Source organism: Sorex fumeus, unplaced genomic scaffold, assembly GCF_029834395.1.
Source record: "Sorex fumeus unplaced genomic scaffold, SorFum_2.1 ptg000081l, whole genome shotgun sequence".
Classification (NCBI taxonomy): domain Eukaryota; kingdom Metazoa; phylum Chordata; class Mammalia; order Eulipotyphla; family Soricidae; genus Sorex; species Sorex fumeus.
Window position 1 is genome coordinate 12,948,614 of NW_026606138.1, and position 17,236 is coordinate 12,965,849.

General features: G+C 46.2%; 1 protein-coding gene across 3 annotated transcripts in view; it reads left to right on the top strand.

Moving 5' to 3' along the window:
• The window catches only part of RORA (RAR related orphan receptor A), a 744,445-nt gene that overhangs the window by 656,312 nt on the left and 70,897 nt on the right, over nucleotides 1-17,236 (top strand). The gene's annotated exons all lie outside the window — the stretch shown is intronic.

Below are 17,236 nucleotides of genomic sequence, written 5' to 3' on the forward strand. Positions count from 1 at the left end.
TGCTCAAATGGCCCCAGAACACCAGCATCACAGCTGATAGTATATTTTCAGATACTGTTTTCTTTTTTTTTAATTTTTATTAGTGAAACACCATGAGGTACAGTTGTAGACTTACAAATTTTTGTGCTTGGGTTTCAGTTATACAATGATCAAGTACCCATCCCTCCACCAGTGCCCATTTTCCACCACCATGGGTCCCAGTATCCCTCCCACCCCCCATCTCCCACATCGCACCCTGCCTCTGTGGCGAGCATTCCCTTTTGTTCTCTCTCTCCTTTTGGGTGTTGTGGTTTGCAAAAGAGGCATTGAGTGGCAATCATGTTTGGTCTATAATCTACTTTCAGCATGCTTCTCCCATCCTGGGAGGATCCTCCCAACACCCTTTATTTGGTGCTCCCTTCTCTATCTGAGTTCCCTTTTCCCCTAGCATGTGTGGCTGGCCTCCAAGCCATGGAGCAAAATTCCTGGTACTGATCTCAGCCGATACTGTTTTCTTTTTCATGTCACATTTTCAGTTGTTGATGTTTTCGTCACTGCAGCAGAGATTTGGCATAAAACTGTGGTTTAAGAGGGCTTTGCAATTTATCTTATTATCTGCAACCTACTTTAAGCAGAAACAGTAGTAAACTACTCCAGTATATCTTTTTCACTTGTACTTGCATGGGCAAGGTTGGGGGATGGGGGTGAGGTGATAAATATTTTATGTTCGGTTAATACCTCTACCAAAGCAATGCCAGCTCCTGGCAAATGTGAGAATCCTGCCCTGCATGTGGATACTTGGGGTTTTGTTGCTGTTTGAAAACCTTCCTAGATCCACCTCCTTCTAGAGGAAAAATAGCCAGGGGTTGCTGAGCGCAAAAAAAAAAATGAACACTGGGCTGACCACTAACTTGCCATGCACTTGACCATGTTGGTTCCATTACACTGATTAAATGGCCACACAGTCAACCCTCTCTGAAGTGCCTTGTGAAAAAGAACATATAGTTAGAAAGCAATGGCCCAACTGCTTGTCCTTCATCTTATAGGCACCTTGTTGGCACCCTACAGACAGATCTGGATATTGTTCTTTGTGGCTGCACGCTCAGCCTCTTTGATATTATCAGAGAGCGAGTGCACGAGTCTGGCTTCCATTTGGTTTTCTCTCAGCTTTCCCCCTGTGAAGAGGGAGTTCAGGCATTCTGGCACTCTCTGGGATTCCAGGGTCTTCATCATGGTTCTTGTAACTGCAGGAAGTGTTGATCACTTTGGAGGAGGGAGACCTAAGAGTTTTGGGAGATGGAGCAGCCCTCCTGCTTTTATTTATTGGCCAGTGGAAGGTTCAGGCTGCAACGGACTCACTGTGTAAACAAGAGTTTGGACAGGGCGTTTAGCTAACTGGGCTGTGAGGAAAAAAAAAGCACCTCAGTTCCTCTCTGGATCTACCCAAATTGGAAGGGTTGAGGGGAGCGAGGTGGCCTACTTTCAGAACAAGTTACATTGATGATGTGGGGCAGGATGGGAGTAGAAAGGAAGGAAGCAGAGATAGCACCGACTCGGCCGGGAGGGCTCGGCCCTTTCTGAAAGGGTTTGAGAAATACCGATGTGCCCACACAGGCTCGAAAAGAAAACAAAACCTTCTCCAAATGTCCAAGATGATTATCCTCTTTGAAGTGAAATGGCTCATTGTAGGTATTGCAATTTATTACATTTCTGTTCGTTTTACTATGAACAGAACTCAAAATAATACATTTTGTGCACTAAGTTCTGAATCTGTTGTTGATTTTGACCCAAAGGAAATTATTTAGAAACCAAAAGGCATTTTTGTCCCCTTGATCTGAGAGTTTACTGCATGAAAAATTCTCCAGGCTTACGATTATGATGGGAGCCGGTTGCTGTACATGTACTTGGATAAAAAGCTTCCCAAAGTGCTTTCTGACACTGTAAAGGCAGAGGGCTCCTGGACCTTATGTGCTGAGGAGGGGGCTCCTGAACAAAACTTGGGGGCCTCCCCCCCACCACCACAGCAACCTTCAGCCCAGCTATGTGGTACAGATAACTCAGTGCTGAGACCCAGTTGTTCTGCAGGGACCTCAGGGACACTGCAATACTGGCTGGGGGGATCATGCTGGGTCAGGGGGTAAATTGGGGGCCCCCCTGCCAGACCTGTGCTCCAGCCATGAGCAGTCTTCCTGCCCCACTAAGCACCTTCTTGTAAAGCAACACACACTCTGTACAGAAATATCCTGAGGCCTCGAGGCTTGGAGTCTTTCTCTCAGTCAAGGAACAAACATTTTGGTCGTCGTCAATGGGGCCTCTGTCACCTTCAGAGGAAAGCCACAGGCGCGGGTCGTGCAGTCTGTGTAGCTCTGTGTCACGGAGGCTGCTAGCAGCCACCGCCTTCTCCTTCTTCCCGGCTGGTTTGTTTTGTTTGGGGGGGTTGTTGTTGTGTTCTGGGTCACGTTGGCATTTGAGTAGCCCACAAGGAAGGTGGGACGGAGAAAGTGAATCCAAGGACACAGTGATAGTGTTCCAGGAATAGGAAGTTCTTTGAAGACCTTCTGCTGTCTGCACTTTCTAGCTCTTTGCAGAATGTTCCGCCCTGGCTGGAGACAGCTTCAGACAAACTTGCCTTCTCCAAGCCCGTCCTTCTGCCTGAGTCTCCTCTGCTTTGGTAGGAGATGAGGATACAGGGGGGAACCCCCTCTGTGCTCCTAAGTACTGCCAGAGAGCAGGAAAGCAACTGGCAACACCTGTTTTCCCCCCTCTAACTCAGCACTTCAGCCCTGAGTCTTCTTCATTCTGGCCTCTTGTATGAGATAAATGCGTCAGGACGAATATAAGAAATTTGGCTTTGATACAAGAGACTCTGAGTTTGAACATTTTTCCCCAATGAAAGGTTCCTTTTCCAACAATACCACTTGCCAAAGGATTGTGGGCAAGTCACCTACCTAACCTCTTTATAGTGGTCACCTGTACAATAAAAATATTTGCAGAGCAGGGCAGTGGCTCAGTATTAAAGTTCATGGCTCACATGCATGAGACCTGGATTTGATCCCTGGCACCACACACACACACACACACACACACACACACACACACACTCATTCGTGAATATAACTGAGAAAATCACCTGTGGGGATTTAGGGGACAGGAAGTGCCACTGAGTTTCGTCCATCACAGCCCATGGTAGACTTGGCCTAGCCTGGTGGCCCAGTCCCAGCCATGCTCGCCTGGGGGATGGGACTCACCAGCCTCCCAGTTGAAGGCTGGTGACAGCTTCCTCTTTTCTGGTGGGTCGATCTGCTCACATGGGGGCTGAGGAAAGAGATGCAGGGTCTGTATTTCTCATTGTGCAGCACCAAAGGCTCCAGAACCTGCACTGGCCAAACCCTGTCTCTGCCACCTGTCCCTGGAACTCTGAGCCTGGCACTTTAACACATTTGATCTGTCCCAGACTCAGAGAGATGGAAGCCTTAGGTCAATGCATTGTGGATCCGTGGAACCCTTCCATATCCTTCTTTCAGAGGGAAACAGAAATGAACTCAGGCTACACAGCAGAGAGCTGGAAACAGTTCTCACGGGCAGACAGTGAGTGCCTAGAGACTTGGGCCTGACACTAGTTCAGTGTGACCATTGGAAGGGCAGAATGGAGGCAGCAGAGGCTCTGAGGATCTTGGCTGTCCTTTCTGCCGAAGGTAATGGAAATCACTCAGGGAGGTTGCCCACCATTTTCAAGGTACACAGGATAACTAACAGTTAGACATCCTCCTCAGTATCCCCCTTTCCCTTGGTTATTTCGGAGCAAAGCCTTCGGCATGAAGCATTAGATCCTGTGCAGTGGGGCCAGAGTTTTTCTGCGTGGGCACCGTGGCCCTCACTTGCTGCCGACGGGGATGAAAGGCTGGCACCACGAGGCTCCTTCAGCGGGTTCTTTGCACTTGGCTGGTTATAAATCGGTGCCAGGGACTTCATTATGATGTTGCTAGGATGAATGGGGCCCCAGTGTTTTCGGCATGTGGTGCCAGGAGGAGGGAAAACAAGCTTCTGCCATGGGGCGCCGCCACTCAATCACACTGCTCACTGCTCGAGAGAGGAGGGTGCTGGGAGGAGGGAGGAGCCTTTGATACGCAGAACCCTGGGCCTGTTGGTGCTCAGAGCGAGCACTCACTTCAACTAAAGGTTGGCGCTGACTTTCAAGTCAGGACTATGGTGCAGAGACAGCACAGCCCCTTGTGCACACAAAGGCTGGTGAAAACAAAAAGGCAGTCCCAGCTCGGCCAATGTCACCACATCAGAGTTGTTGGAGCACATGTGCTTCAAGGTGTGCTTGGCAATTTGATACCTTTGTCAGGACTGAGGCCCAGACCATGAAGAAGGAAGGGTCATTGCCAGCTGCCCCTAAGTCATTACTCTGCTAAGTATGTGACATCAACATTTGGCACTGGCAGGTTTAGCCAGAACAGAGGAGATCTCACTGTCTCTTCTTCAGGCCAGTTGCTTTTTTAACTTGGCTTCTATCTGCCCCTGGAGAGCAAAGGTATCATTCAAGAGTGTGTTTGCAGAATTAAATGAGATATACAGGAAAGGTGCTTAGCTCAATAAGGGTAGTCTTTCTATTGCTGTTGTATATGGACCTTTTTTTTTTGCGGGGGTGGGCCTAGAGGGTGTGGTTTGACACTTCTGATGGTACTTAGGAACTTGGGGGCACCATTCACTGCCAGAGATAGAACTCACTTTCCATGTGAAGAGCCTGCACGCCAGCCAGCCTGACTTTGTGTACAGGTGTCTGTGTGTGTGTGTGTGTGTGTGTGTGTGTGTGTGTGTGTGTGTGTGTGTTTAATGGCTAGAGGGAGGAAGTTTCCCTGTCATGCTTTGAGCCTGGCTGCCAGTGAGAGAAGCTGCCTGAGCCAGCCATCTTCTCTCAGGAGTATCTGTGACTCATCACCACTCTCGGTTCTGTGCCCATGTTACTTGTGGTTGGATGGGCCCAAATGGTTCCAGCATCTGGGAAGAGAAGAGGCCATGCACATTTGCATTTTGAGCTCATTTTGAGATTGGTTTTTCACAGGGGTTCTTTTCCTTCTCCTACACTGATTATTTGAAGTGTAGCACAATACCTTGTTCAACAGATAAACCCACCTCAGAGCCACTGAATGAGCTGGTTTCAAGGTATAAGGCTCTTTGACTTGGACATGGGATTATCATCCTCCAAAATGCAAGCCACAGATATTGAAGACGAGTCAAGGACAGGCATGGATCCTTCACTGCAGAAAATCAGTCATGGAGCATAGAGGCTGAAGTCAGGAGTGTGTTTACATCAGTGAGCCTCAGGCCCTGCGTTCTGGCACAGCCTCTCTCACTACTTTGCAAGATGGTAGAGAGGCAGAGAGGTCTGTGTTTGCATGGACACTGTTCTCACGAGTACATTTTATCAACTTTCTAGTTGGGAGCAGAATTTTGCTCACAAAAGGTGACAGTTGTTCCAGAAGTTGTGGGGCATTTTATAGTTCTTCTCCCAATAATGACTTTAGAAGTCCCTTCCTGTCTGTCTACTTTACGAAGCATGTAGGGGATGAAATGCTGCTGAACCAGGTTAAGAACTAGAGCTTAATCCTTCCCTCCTCTGCCACAGCTTTTCCAGTGCTCATACTTCATTTAAGACTGCTGCACTGAGTCCTTCTATAATATTATACCCCTAGAGTACATGCCATGTGTCAACCTATTTAACTCTTTAGTAATTCAGCCTTGCATCTTTATCAATAGGACTGTTGGATAATTTTTTTTCATATTTTTATTTAAAAGTGGGGGGAGGGGAGAATTCATTCTCACTAAAAGTAATGTCATGCTGAGAGTTGTGAAAATATCTCTTGGTTGCTGTGGCATCCCTTAGAGAGAGACATGGAAATAAATTCCTTTGTCTACCTTCTCCCTCCCCATACACACATCCATAAAAAAAAGCAGGACCAGTCTAGAACAAGCCTCAGATATTAGAGATGGGTAAATATTTCCAGAACTGATTTTGTACAGTTCTGTTGACAAGACACTAACAGCCAAAATGAGGAGAGAGGAAAACAGAACTTCCATCTGCCATTCAACTTTAGGCATCCCAGACCAGGCAAAAACAGTGAGGATGGGATTAATGTGCTAATGAATTTCCTTGCATGCCTGGGACTCTGCCAGTCACTCAATCTAGCCACTCCTGTTACTCCAGAGAAAACAGAAACTCATGAAGGTTAAGTGACTGGCCCAGGCTGCTCGCCTCATGGCAAAGCCAATTTGGGGGCTCTAGTCTCTCATCTAGGTCCCGTGCTCCATCCACCTTCTGTTGCCTGACCTTCTAATTAAATCTGTGACAGGACCTGCATTCAGGGAAATAAGAGGTGGCTGTGGACATTTCTCCAAGTATATAGCTGTTTCAGAAACCTCTTTAAAGACATCCATAAGTTTGAGCATCTCCAAAGAGTAAAAAACATGTTACTATATCTTAGAAGGAAAAACATATTTGTTGTGTTGTTTCAGGGCCACACACAACTATGTCAGGACTTATTCCTGGTGAGACTCAGGAAACCTATGTGGTCCTGGGGTTGAGCTGGCCCCAGATGTGAGCAAGGCAAGTGCCTCGCCCCCTGCACTATCTCTCAAGTCTCCAAATCTTAAGTTATTGTCATATCCTGAAAGGAAGGACCTTTGCTGACATACTTGGGTCTTCAGCATTTGCTAGGGGTGTGTGCAGTCTCTGTGGGATGTGAAATCAGGACCAAAGCTCCTCTGTCTTTTCTCTGACTCTGGTGAAAGGAGAGTGGGAGAGTGCACTGGCCCCGTCCCCCCCCCCCCCCCCCCCCCGCCTCTATCTAAAGGTGTCATGCGCACTTGGCCTCTGGTTTCTAATTTTCCCTATCCTTCCCATCTGCTCTTTAAATGTCAGTCTGTTCCCGACTCCCTTTTTCACCAGTGTGGGTTTCTACTGTTTATCTCTGCTCTTCTCTTGCTGATATATTTGCATGACTGTAGCTGCAGTTAATATCTGCTAAATCAAACCATATTGACTTGAATAGCTTCCATTGATTCGTGAATAAAAGGATGCTTCAGCTGCCCAGCCCTCCTCTCTGTCTGTCTTTGTCAACAGCAGTTTTAACTTACTCAGAACCCTCCTTGTCTGCTTCTCTCTTACCTAAGCATTGTGTGCTTTTCCCCCTCCTGTTCCCATCCTTTGGAACTATCCTCACTGTAAACATGATCTCTGTTTGGGGGTGAGTAACTCTCTCGCTGACTCCACTTACTGGGGGCTTAGTGAGTAAGGAGACCCATTGTTGGCTTCCTTTGCCATCGTCCTAATGCCACAGTTGGCCTCTAGTCTCCTCCTCATCACCACGGGGACCAGAATCTCTGGGGTCATTCACTACACCAGGCTAGTCATCTGTTATCTCATGACTGAGCACCATGGACAGGACCCTCATTTTGTAGAATTGGAGGTTTCAGTTTCTTTTGAGAAGAGATGCAGCACAGTGCATCTTGTCCCATCCTGCTCCAGTAGACATGACTCTGCTCCCCAGAGCTTCTTTTTGGAAACCTTCCACTCTTGCCCACAGAGCAGCGGTTTGCTTTGTGGGGACCCTTGCAGACACCCACCACGTGCTTTTGTCAGTCTCTGGAGACATTCTGGATTATCACAGCTGGGGTTGTTACTGGTCCCTGTGCACGGGTAGAAACCAAGTCCTACTGAACTGATGCCTTCATTTTCTCATCCCTCCAGTAAAGAATTTTCCAGCCCAAATGCCAATTGTGCTGAGGTGGAGAAATTCTGGCATCGATAAGGCCTGTTATTTAACCTCATGTTTATCACCCAAACCACATACATGACATCTGAATTTTCACTAAATAAATTTTACTTAGAAAAATGTCATTATTGCTTTAGAATAAATAAATCCATGGGAAACATCATTGGCATGAGGGAAAATAGGAGGGAAAAAAAGAGAAAAGAATACATTGGCAATTAGACGCCGAGATCATCAATATTCCATGATCTCATTTGTGTTAATTTATGTGCCTCCAATAGGAGCAATACTCTAGCTGCTGAGAGGGGACCTCTCTCAAGAGAAGCATCAGCCAAATGCTTCACAACCAGTGGCCAGTTCTCTGAGCCTAGAGGACAGCAGCAACACCTGGACATTGGACAGCACATCCAGCAGCAAGAGGAAGCTGCCCCTGGGGATTCAGACCAACTATCACATTAAGAATACGTGGCCCCTGTTGCCAGGTCTTTAGATTGTGGTGCTATTTGGATAGTTAGGCAGTACTGATAGAACCTAGGACCTCCTGCACACGAGACACTGGTCTACCACTTGGACAACATGCCCAACCTCTTGATTTTTTTGTTCATTTTGGGGGGGCCACACCTGGCTGTTCTCAGAACTTAATCCTGGCTCTGTGTTTAGGGATCACTCCTGGTGGGCTCAGGGGACATATAGGGTGCCAGGGGTTGAGCCTCGGTTGCAGGTATGCAAAGCAAGCTCCATCCCTACTGTACTATTACTCTGGTCCCAGCCATTCTTAAAGAGAACCTAGAAGTGTGATCTCTCCTGTGAAATTCACCCCTTGGTGGTCACTAGAAATAAATTTTAATGCATCAAAGCTTTAAATATACGGAAAATGAGGCAGAAGAAACAAAATCCCTATTCTAATACATGAATACAAATAAGCTCCCTTCTCTTCCCCAAAACTTGGAGAACAGACTGAAAATCCTTTGCAGAGTATTGAAGATGCTTCAAGAGGAGGTCTCGCTGGCTGCATTGCTGAGCTTCCCCCTCCCTGCTTCTTTGCTGCTTCCACTCTGCCTGTAACACAGGAGCCTCTGGACACAGCTCACGCTCACACACAGACCCCGCCTGCCTTCCACGTGCCACCACCTCAGCCCCTGCTGCCTCTTTGATCCGTAGTCCCTTCTTCTTGGCCCATATCAAGTGACCTAAGATCTAAAGTCCTGCAGAACTTTTGGTTTGATCAATTATGCTATTATAATCTATAGAGTTTAACAGACATTCATCTAGACTTCGTCCCAACACAAATAATTTTTCAGATTTGGCAGCTGGAAGCCGGCTTTTATGAACTGCTTTCCCCTTCTACGTGAACCAGGTTTTCAGCACACTCAGAGGACCTGCTCAGTCACTATCCAGGAGGCACTGGGACTCAAAGGAGTGCTACATTCTACATTTATAGTGTTCTACGTGTAGCACCATTTTTTCCCTCTTCCCTTCTCCTATGACCACATACCCCCACCCGCCCAAATTAAAGGAATGTTATTAATAGCAAGAAGAGAATTATTATTTTTTTCGGCATCTGAGACTTTCTATTAAGAGAGAAAAGTAAGGTCTGAGAGATGACTAATACTTATTAAACGTGTGGAATAGCATTAAAATAAGTATTTTTATACAGTTAAATATTTGCGTCTATACTTAGATGTATAAATTACTATTCTTTGAACTTGAAGTGGATTTTGAACTGTGCTCTCCATAATTATAATAATCATACATTTTTATTTATATATAGTGGGGCTATATAGACATTAACCAATTAATTCTTGATCACATTGCCTAATAAGAAGACTTTCCTTAGTACCCTATTTTTAGAGTGCACATATGAGTGTGTGTTAATTATAGACCTCTGTGATTAACTTTGCTTCACAGTAGCCAAATGCTTACTTAACAATTTCCCAACATCAAGGGGTTAGGTGGGCAAGAAACTTGTGTCAGAGTTAACTTCTGCTTTCAAGCCAGAAGGCCAGTCACTTGCACGGATTCATCAAATCCCTGGCCAGAGTCCAAGGACAATTCATTTTCCTCAAGGGTTTGAGTGGTTATTCAGGGGTATGTTGACTTTTTAATTCAGGTCACATCATAATGAGCTTTTTTTTTAAGTGGGGCTGACAGGTAGATGTTTGAGCTGAATTGAGTTTTATTGTAATCCTGGTTCTAGTAAGCAATACAGCTAATAATTAAGTTACTCCCATCAGGTTATACTTTCAGAAGCTGCTGTTCTCTGCTGTCCCTACCCCATAAAAAATGACCTTTATCGCTTTAACAGGAAATAGACTCAGCTGAAGAAAATCCATTATGAATGGACTAGAGTTGCTTGTTGGTATATCTTAGGTTTGGGCTCGAAGCCAAACATAGATGTGATGGAAATGGAAAGATATTGGATAAATGCAGATTCTTGTATTATTCAGCAATGAAGTCATCCAAATGACTCTGCTAATGAATACACAAAAACAGATTGCATATCATGTGTACCCTTGTCACATTCACAGAATCATTTTTGCCACTTCTACCACTGGCTGAAAACAACTCTGAACAGGAATCAGATCTGAGCAGCTTGTTTCAAGAAGCAGCTCCTTTAAAGCTAAGCAAAGGAAAAAGGAAGAACAGTCCTTAGGGTGGAATTTACCATTCTGGAAGAATTCTTAGGAATACACTAGTTTTCTCTAAACCTGGTAGTACTGTTCTCAGTTAAAGCTCTGTTGTCCTTTGAAATCAGCCCCGAGGGCAAGAAGCCAAAGTTCACCCAAGCTCTGAGAGACTAATATAGAGACTGAGGCTTCAGGGACACTCTGTCAGTCTGCTTAGATATTGGCAGAGCACATAGATAATATTCTCCCAGTTCTGAGGGATGACACTGCTTCTGTGTAGCAGTTTGGAAAACAGTGGGCTGTAGCATAAGTCTAAAACCCCAAAGTGAGATGCAAAGATGCATCCTGATACTATTATTGCACCCGGGAGGCCTCAGTGCACCCCCTAGAGAATACCCTCCCCTTCTCCCCCACTCCCCACAGAGACCAGGAATCACCATTGTGTACCACCAGGTTTGGCTCCCAAACTAAGGTGAAGTAAATATCAATACTTTGATCTTTTCACAGAATTTTTATTAGAATAGTTGTTATTTAATACTGAGAAAGAATTTAAATTTAGGATTAATTCCAGTTGCCCAACTCCCAGATGTGTTTGGGCAATAAAGTTGTTGAAAGTTTAATAAGTCAGAGATGAGTTGGGATTGGGGATGTGGCCCCACACTAGAACATGTGTCTCAAATGTAGAAGATCTTGGGTGTGATCCCACCATATCCCCCACCAAAAAGATAACTTGCACTCATGGGTTCCCATCCTTCTTGGTTAGGAGGCTATCCTAATGATAAAAATAATTTCTTATATCCAGGAGGCTTAAAATATGGGAAAGCAATGTTTTGCAACTCCTGGTGTACCCTAATCCCAGCCAACTCCTTCATAAGAGAGACAAACTACCTAGATGAGAGAATGTGGGTGATTTCTCCAAATTGTCCTCAGAACAAGTGAAAGCACAGCTCCAAGTGAAGATCAGATTTAGTGGGCCAAATGGAAAGAGAAGGAAGCCATGTTAGGATAAAATCAACAACAGCAACACCCCAAGTTGGCACGTAGTGAGTCTTTTCTATACGCCAGGCACCACCAAACGGAGCAGTCAGCCTGCTCATCCCATTTCACATGCAACAATGGTCTCGGCAGGAGCTACTGCCATCCCCTTGAACTGAGACCTTTGTGTTGCTAGGGCTGGGGAAGGACATGCAGATATGGTGCTGCTCAGGCCCTGGGCTACTAGGGGTCAGAGAGAGCAGTGGCTTGCTCAAGCTCACATGAAGGTGAACTGAGACTGGAACAGGAGTCTTTCCCCACGGTCATGAGGTCTGCCCTTTGCAGATGTCCACATCTCTCAGACTTCTATTCCGCTGCCTGCATGTATGAGTCGCAGGCTGAGGAAAGAAGGGTGCATTCAGGATGTACCTGAGAAAACAGTGTGAATCTGAGCCAGACTCCTGAAACAGACAAGTGTGGCGTCTGATGCAGAGTGCTGTTTCCTCTTCAACACGGCAGCCCTCACAGCATGTGCTTGTCTGAGAACAAGTTTCCCAGTGACTGCTCAGTGTACACAACAGCGAGCATGAACCGGTGTCGTCTGATAACACCATCAGTGATGTTGCCGTGTAGCAATGGCTGTGGCTTCACCCCCCAGGAGCCTCTCTCCTTAGCAGACACTCTGGTGTGATTTAGTGAGAGAACCTCACTAAGTGCTCCCAGTGTCCCAACCTTTGTTTGGTCTGATGAGCTATCTGGAGGCCAGGGAAAGGAGATCTCTGTGGAACAAACATAGAAACAGAGCTGAGTCTGGGACACTTCCCTGAACTTGCATCAGCGGCAGAACTGGAATCCTAAGTGTTCTTTCTCACTCCAGTTGAAGATACACAAAAGGGCTGAGAGTTCAGGAGGGCTCTTAGTTAAAAATGAAAGGTAGAAGTTATTTGATGAGATTCTCTCTAAGCTTTGTACATTTGGGACCATGTTTCCTGAGGCATGACACAGACCCCCTGGAACCATCCATGGGGTGGTAGTAGGTAGGCCTTGGGTTCTAGTTGCTTAAAGAGTCTACAGCCATATCACCATGTTTGCTTAAGGAAGGTGGTGGGTGGGGAGAAGGGGATACTGCTTGGCTGGGCTTGTTTGTTTCTTGTGAAAGGGGGCAATTGGCCAAGTATGTTTGGGAACCTGTGACTCAGGGTCAACTGTGCACTTCCCTCCCAATGCCATGTAGAGAATACCATGGAGAGAAGTGTCCATGTGAAGAAGAAGTAGAGGAAGGACCAGGTCCAGCATACCCAGTATCTGCAGAGTCAGACTCTGGCACAGAGCAGGTGCTAAGAAAATATTTGTGGTTTGTTTCAGTAAATGGGGATTTTTGTCTAGGTATTTGAATATTCACTTTGTTTTAGGGTTTGCTTTGGCAGGCTGGCTCTGTGTTCACTTGGGGAGAATTTAAACTTAGATGAATGTAGTTTAGGATTGACATTTGCTTTCCTTCTGCTTTTCCTGAGCTGCCTAAAGATGCATTTGTAATTTACAGTGTAGAGCCTGTCGCCTTAGAAAAGGGCTTTGTCATGGTGGAAACCAGCTTCTAGTCGGAGGATCTTCCTCAGTGTTCCGAGATCTTTGGCACCGGGTTGAGATGTTTTTTTCCTTCCTTCTTTTCACATTATCACAGTGGCAGTGGTTTCAGTTGCTTGTCATAATTTGTATTTTCCAATATTTTTAATGCCTCCCATGTAGAGGAATGCCTCCCATGTAGAGATGTCTGTATGTTTTAAAATAGCCCGCCCCGTGTGTTGTGTGTTCATGTGTGTGCTCATGTGTGTGTAGAGAGGTATATAGACTCACCTGTGTTGGTGGGGTTTGGGCACACAGATGTGGTGCTTGTCAGGTCCTAGGTTGCTGGGGATAATACAGCCCATACTGATCAATCTCAGGGACCTCCCAGGCTGCCTCTGTCAGTCAGGGACCATGTGGTGCCGAGGATTAAACCAAGGCTGGCTAAATGCAAGTCAAGTCCCTTAACCTCTGCCCTGTCTCTCATGCCCTAGGCCTTTGTGTGTGTGTTAATTTTGTTTTTAGGGTTTGTTTTGTTTTACTTGGGGTCACACTCTGGTGTTTGGGGCTTACTCCTGGCTCTGAACTCAGGGAACACTTCTGCCAGGGGCTCAGGACACCCTGGTGGTTCCAGGGATCCAGCCAAGGTGAGAAAACTACATGTTTTTAACTTTGATTGTCTCCAGGTGGGAAGATGGTGGATTTTTTTTTCCTTATACTTCTCTGTATTTTCTGAGTTCTGGGAATAAGCCTGTGTAGCTTTTAAATAGAAAAAAAAAAGCTTAAAATTACAGTTAAATATTAGCAGCTGCTGGTATGGGCAGATCAACAGATTACCCAAGCAGCCACATTGGCGAGAAGAGAGCCACTTGAATACACATATTAAACATAAACCTAAAAATGGCCTGGCAGCTCAGTTCCTGTGTTAATGAAATATGAAGGGAGTGACTGGAACAGGCTGGCCCTGGTTATGTCACTTGAGCTTGACTGTTGCAGAAGGCGCTCTTGAAAACAAAAACAAACAGGAAAAAATCCAGTAGAAAAAGCACTCTGCTCTTTGGTATTGTTAATGCAACATGCATTTTAATATGCAGTGGTTGGCAATTTGTGTCGTTGTGATAGATTCCAAGCTAAACCTCCTTAAGAAGTAAGCCAAATACTCAGGAGAGATAAAGATTTAATACAGCCACATAGGAACTACCATAAAAAGTAACCCTGATCAACTTTTTGCTTTGCCAGAAATGGCCTCCTCCGCAAGACTAGTTTGCAGCCCAACTGAGTTAAAAGCACAAAATCACATCGTTCACAGACTTCTTGTTATGATTTGAGTGGCTTCTTTGAGAAACAGTGACTAGAGTTACTTTTGTCTATCTGCAGCAAAAGGAAACAAAAGCACAGTGGCCAGAATTTATCAAGTATGCATGTTTGACTTAGAATATTTTGGGTGGCAGAAAATGGATCTCTAATTTAATAAATATAAATTTAACTTGCATGTCAAAAGCTACATGACCATATAGATATTACCGAATATATTCCTCAGACTTATCTGGAAGGCATTGAGAAGAGAGGAAGATACTTTCTCAAACTGAATTTCCTCTTAGTAATGATCAAAACAAGCCATCACAACAGAAAAATCCTTGTCCTTCTCTCCCCATGTTTCCTTGGGCAGTCTGAAGACCATGGCCTTCCAGTTGCCACCTCTTACTGCTTCACTAAGAAATGCCAAGAAGCGGACACCAGACTGATGCGTTTTGTCTCAGGACAAACTGTCCACTAAGTCTTAGAATGCTGCCAAAGCCTCATGGCAACTTGAAGAATTTTGTACTTTGGGGGTCACTTTCTAAAAGAGTTTTAAAGTAAGTTTTGTGTGACTTTTTCATTAGGAAGGAGAAATTTCTGGTTCGAATGCTCAGAGGAGAGGAAATGTGCCATCATTTTAGAAATGTTCCTGGAACCTAGCTGCAGTAACTGCTCCCTTGGTTTGGATGTCTTTGTTGGGCAAGAACTAGCGCTGCTCTTTGAAAATGCCGGCCTCCGATTCCTCCCGGGGCTGGCCTCTGCTGTTTGCTGGGGTGAGGAACTAAAATACTTAATGTTCACAAAGGTTTCTGGGTTTGGAGAATTTCCCTCCCTGCATCCTTTGAGAGCACTCTCTAAGAAAATAGCTTCTATTTGGTTCCAGTTTGCAAATGTTTGTCTTGTAGCCCGAGGAATGTGCTGCAAATGGACGAAGGGGGAGGAGACTGAGGGACTAGTGGACAGAGGGCAGAATTTCCTGTGTTTATCCTCCCATCCCAGCTTCTAACAGTTGACTCTGGTTATAAAACACGAGCAAAGGCTGAGCTTGTTGCGCATTACATAACAATACAACATAACTCCAGCTACGTTCCCTCTTCCGACACTTCCTGTCCTGTCACCTCTGATTTTTGCTGCTTTCAAAGGAAGGCCAAACTATGTTAACTTAAACTTCTTCCAAGGCTCTAATGCCTGGACACCAGTTCCAGGCTAATCAGAGGAGTTGTATGCCTGTTAGATCTTCTTTAAAAAAGGGAGAATCATGTTTGGTCAGACTATTGGGAGGTGGGGGATGGTGGGGATCAGTCACACATTCCCTGGCAGCCGGAAGCTCAGCTTTCTCAGAACTGAGTGCCACAGGCTTGAGGAGTACGAGTAGCAGAAAACCTTTCCTGTAAACAGATTGGAGAAGACAGAGAGACTTCTTTAGGGGGAAACAAACAAGAAAAATGACATATCTAGTGACTTTGGAATAAAGCCAGATGGCCAGGGGTGGGCTATTTAGAGAGGACATGTTGGGGACTTGCAATTTTGTAGGCATTCGAAGGTGCCTGGACATTCGGGGATGAGCCAGGAATATATGTTCCAGGAAATCTGCTCAAACTGGGGTGGGCTGGCAGAACTTTCCGAGGCAAAAGATAGGGCATGACTCGCAAACCTGAGAGCAGGAAGTTCAAAGCAGTGAAGGAAAACCTGTGTTCAGCCTGCAAGTATTTTGATCTTCAAAGGAAGTAGGGTGTGAATCTAAGGGGGGGGGGGGGGAGGGGGGCTCCCTCGGAAATGGAACTGAGCTTGTCAGAAGACAGCCAGCACCTACCTCTGTCGTGGGCCACTGACTTGTGGTCCCAGCCCTATCAGCCGCACATCTCCAAGGCAGAGGGGAGACCCCGTGTCACCTTCTCTGCCCAGTAACACGGAGATCTTTCTCCACCTGGAGGAGGAAGAGTGTTTTCCTCAAATCGGTGGAGGTGCAGCACAAAGCTGGTTTTCCACTAACTCACTTTTTGGTGTCATCTCTTTTGTGCCATCTGTTCACCAGAGGGCAGGACTGCCTACAGCCAGGATGCTCGGCAGACACACTGTGATGACTTCCACTGAGATGTTGTCACAGCACAGGTGTCCCCTTTCTGGCACTAGCGAGGAAGCAGCACAGTACCTGGCAGGGTTTGGAGATGGAGTGGGACACAGAGCACCTTCCGAGAGGGTGTCAGGGGAGCTTTCCATACAGACAACTGCCCTGCCTGCCTGCCTGCGCACCTTGGAGTTAACCTGTCCTCAGCGGAGCCCTTCTGTAATCCCGTGTGGTGTCAGACACACACCTTGTACCCAACCAGATTTCAACACAAGCTACCAATGCTCTGGACAGGATTCATGGGGAGCCCAGGACACCGGGTGGATACTGGAAGCACTTCTGGAGTAATTACAGGGCCCTCAGATAGTACAGTATCAATAATGGCCAGTTTGAAAGCGTTATTGGGATCGACCGTTTCTCCTAATTATTCCCCTTTGCTCCTTGAAACCAATATACATCCAGGGCAGCTCACTCCCGCCCCCTCCTTCCCACCTCAGGATCTCCAAGGCCACTGACGCTTTTGAATCCTTTCCATACCTAAGTTGGCAAGGGTGCTCTGGGCTGCAGCAAGGAAGAGTCAGAATCACACCTGGGATAGACAGGCAGGAACAGACCCACAGACACACTATGGCTCTGGATGCTGTTACATGTGACGGCGTGCAGAAGGCTGAGGTAGTGCACCCTTGGCAGACTGTCACCCCCATCCTGGCCTACAGTGTCAGGACCCAAAGCACAAAGACACGTGGAACCACAGGGCTGGTGCCTCCCTGAAATAAAAGCCGAGACTTCTGAGATCCTTTTCCTTCCCCAGGGAAAGTTCATTCTCTCTACTTTCTCCTTAAACATAGGTAGGTAAGTCAGAGTTCCAGGGACTGTGGGGAGCGGGGGCAGAGTCCTGGAGGGTGGGACAGGTGGTTTGTGACAAATTGTCTTCTTGGAGTGAAAGCTCT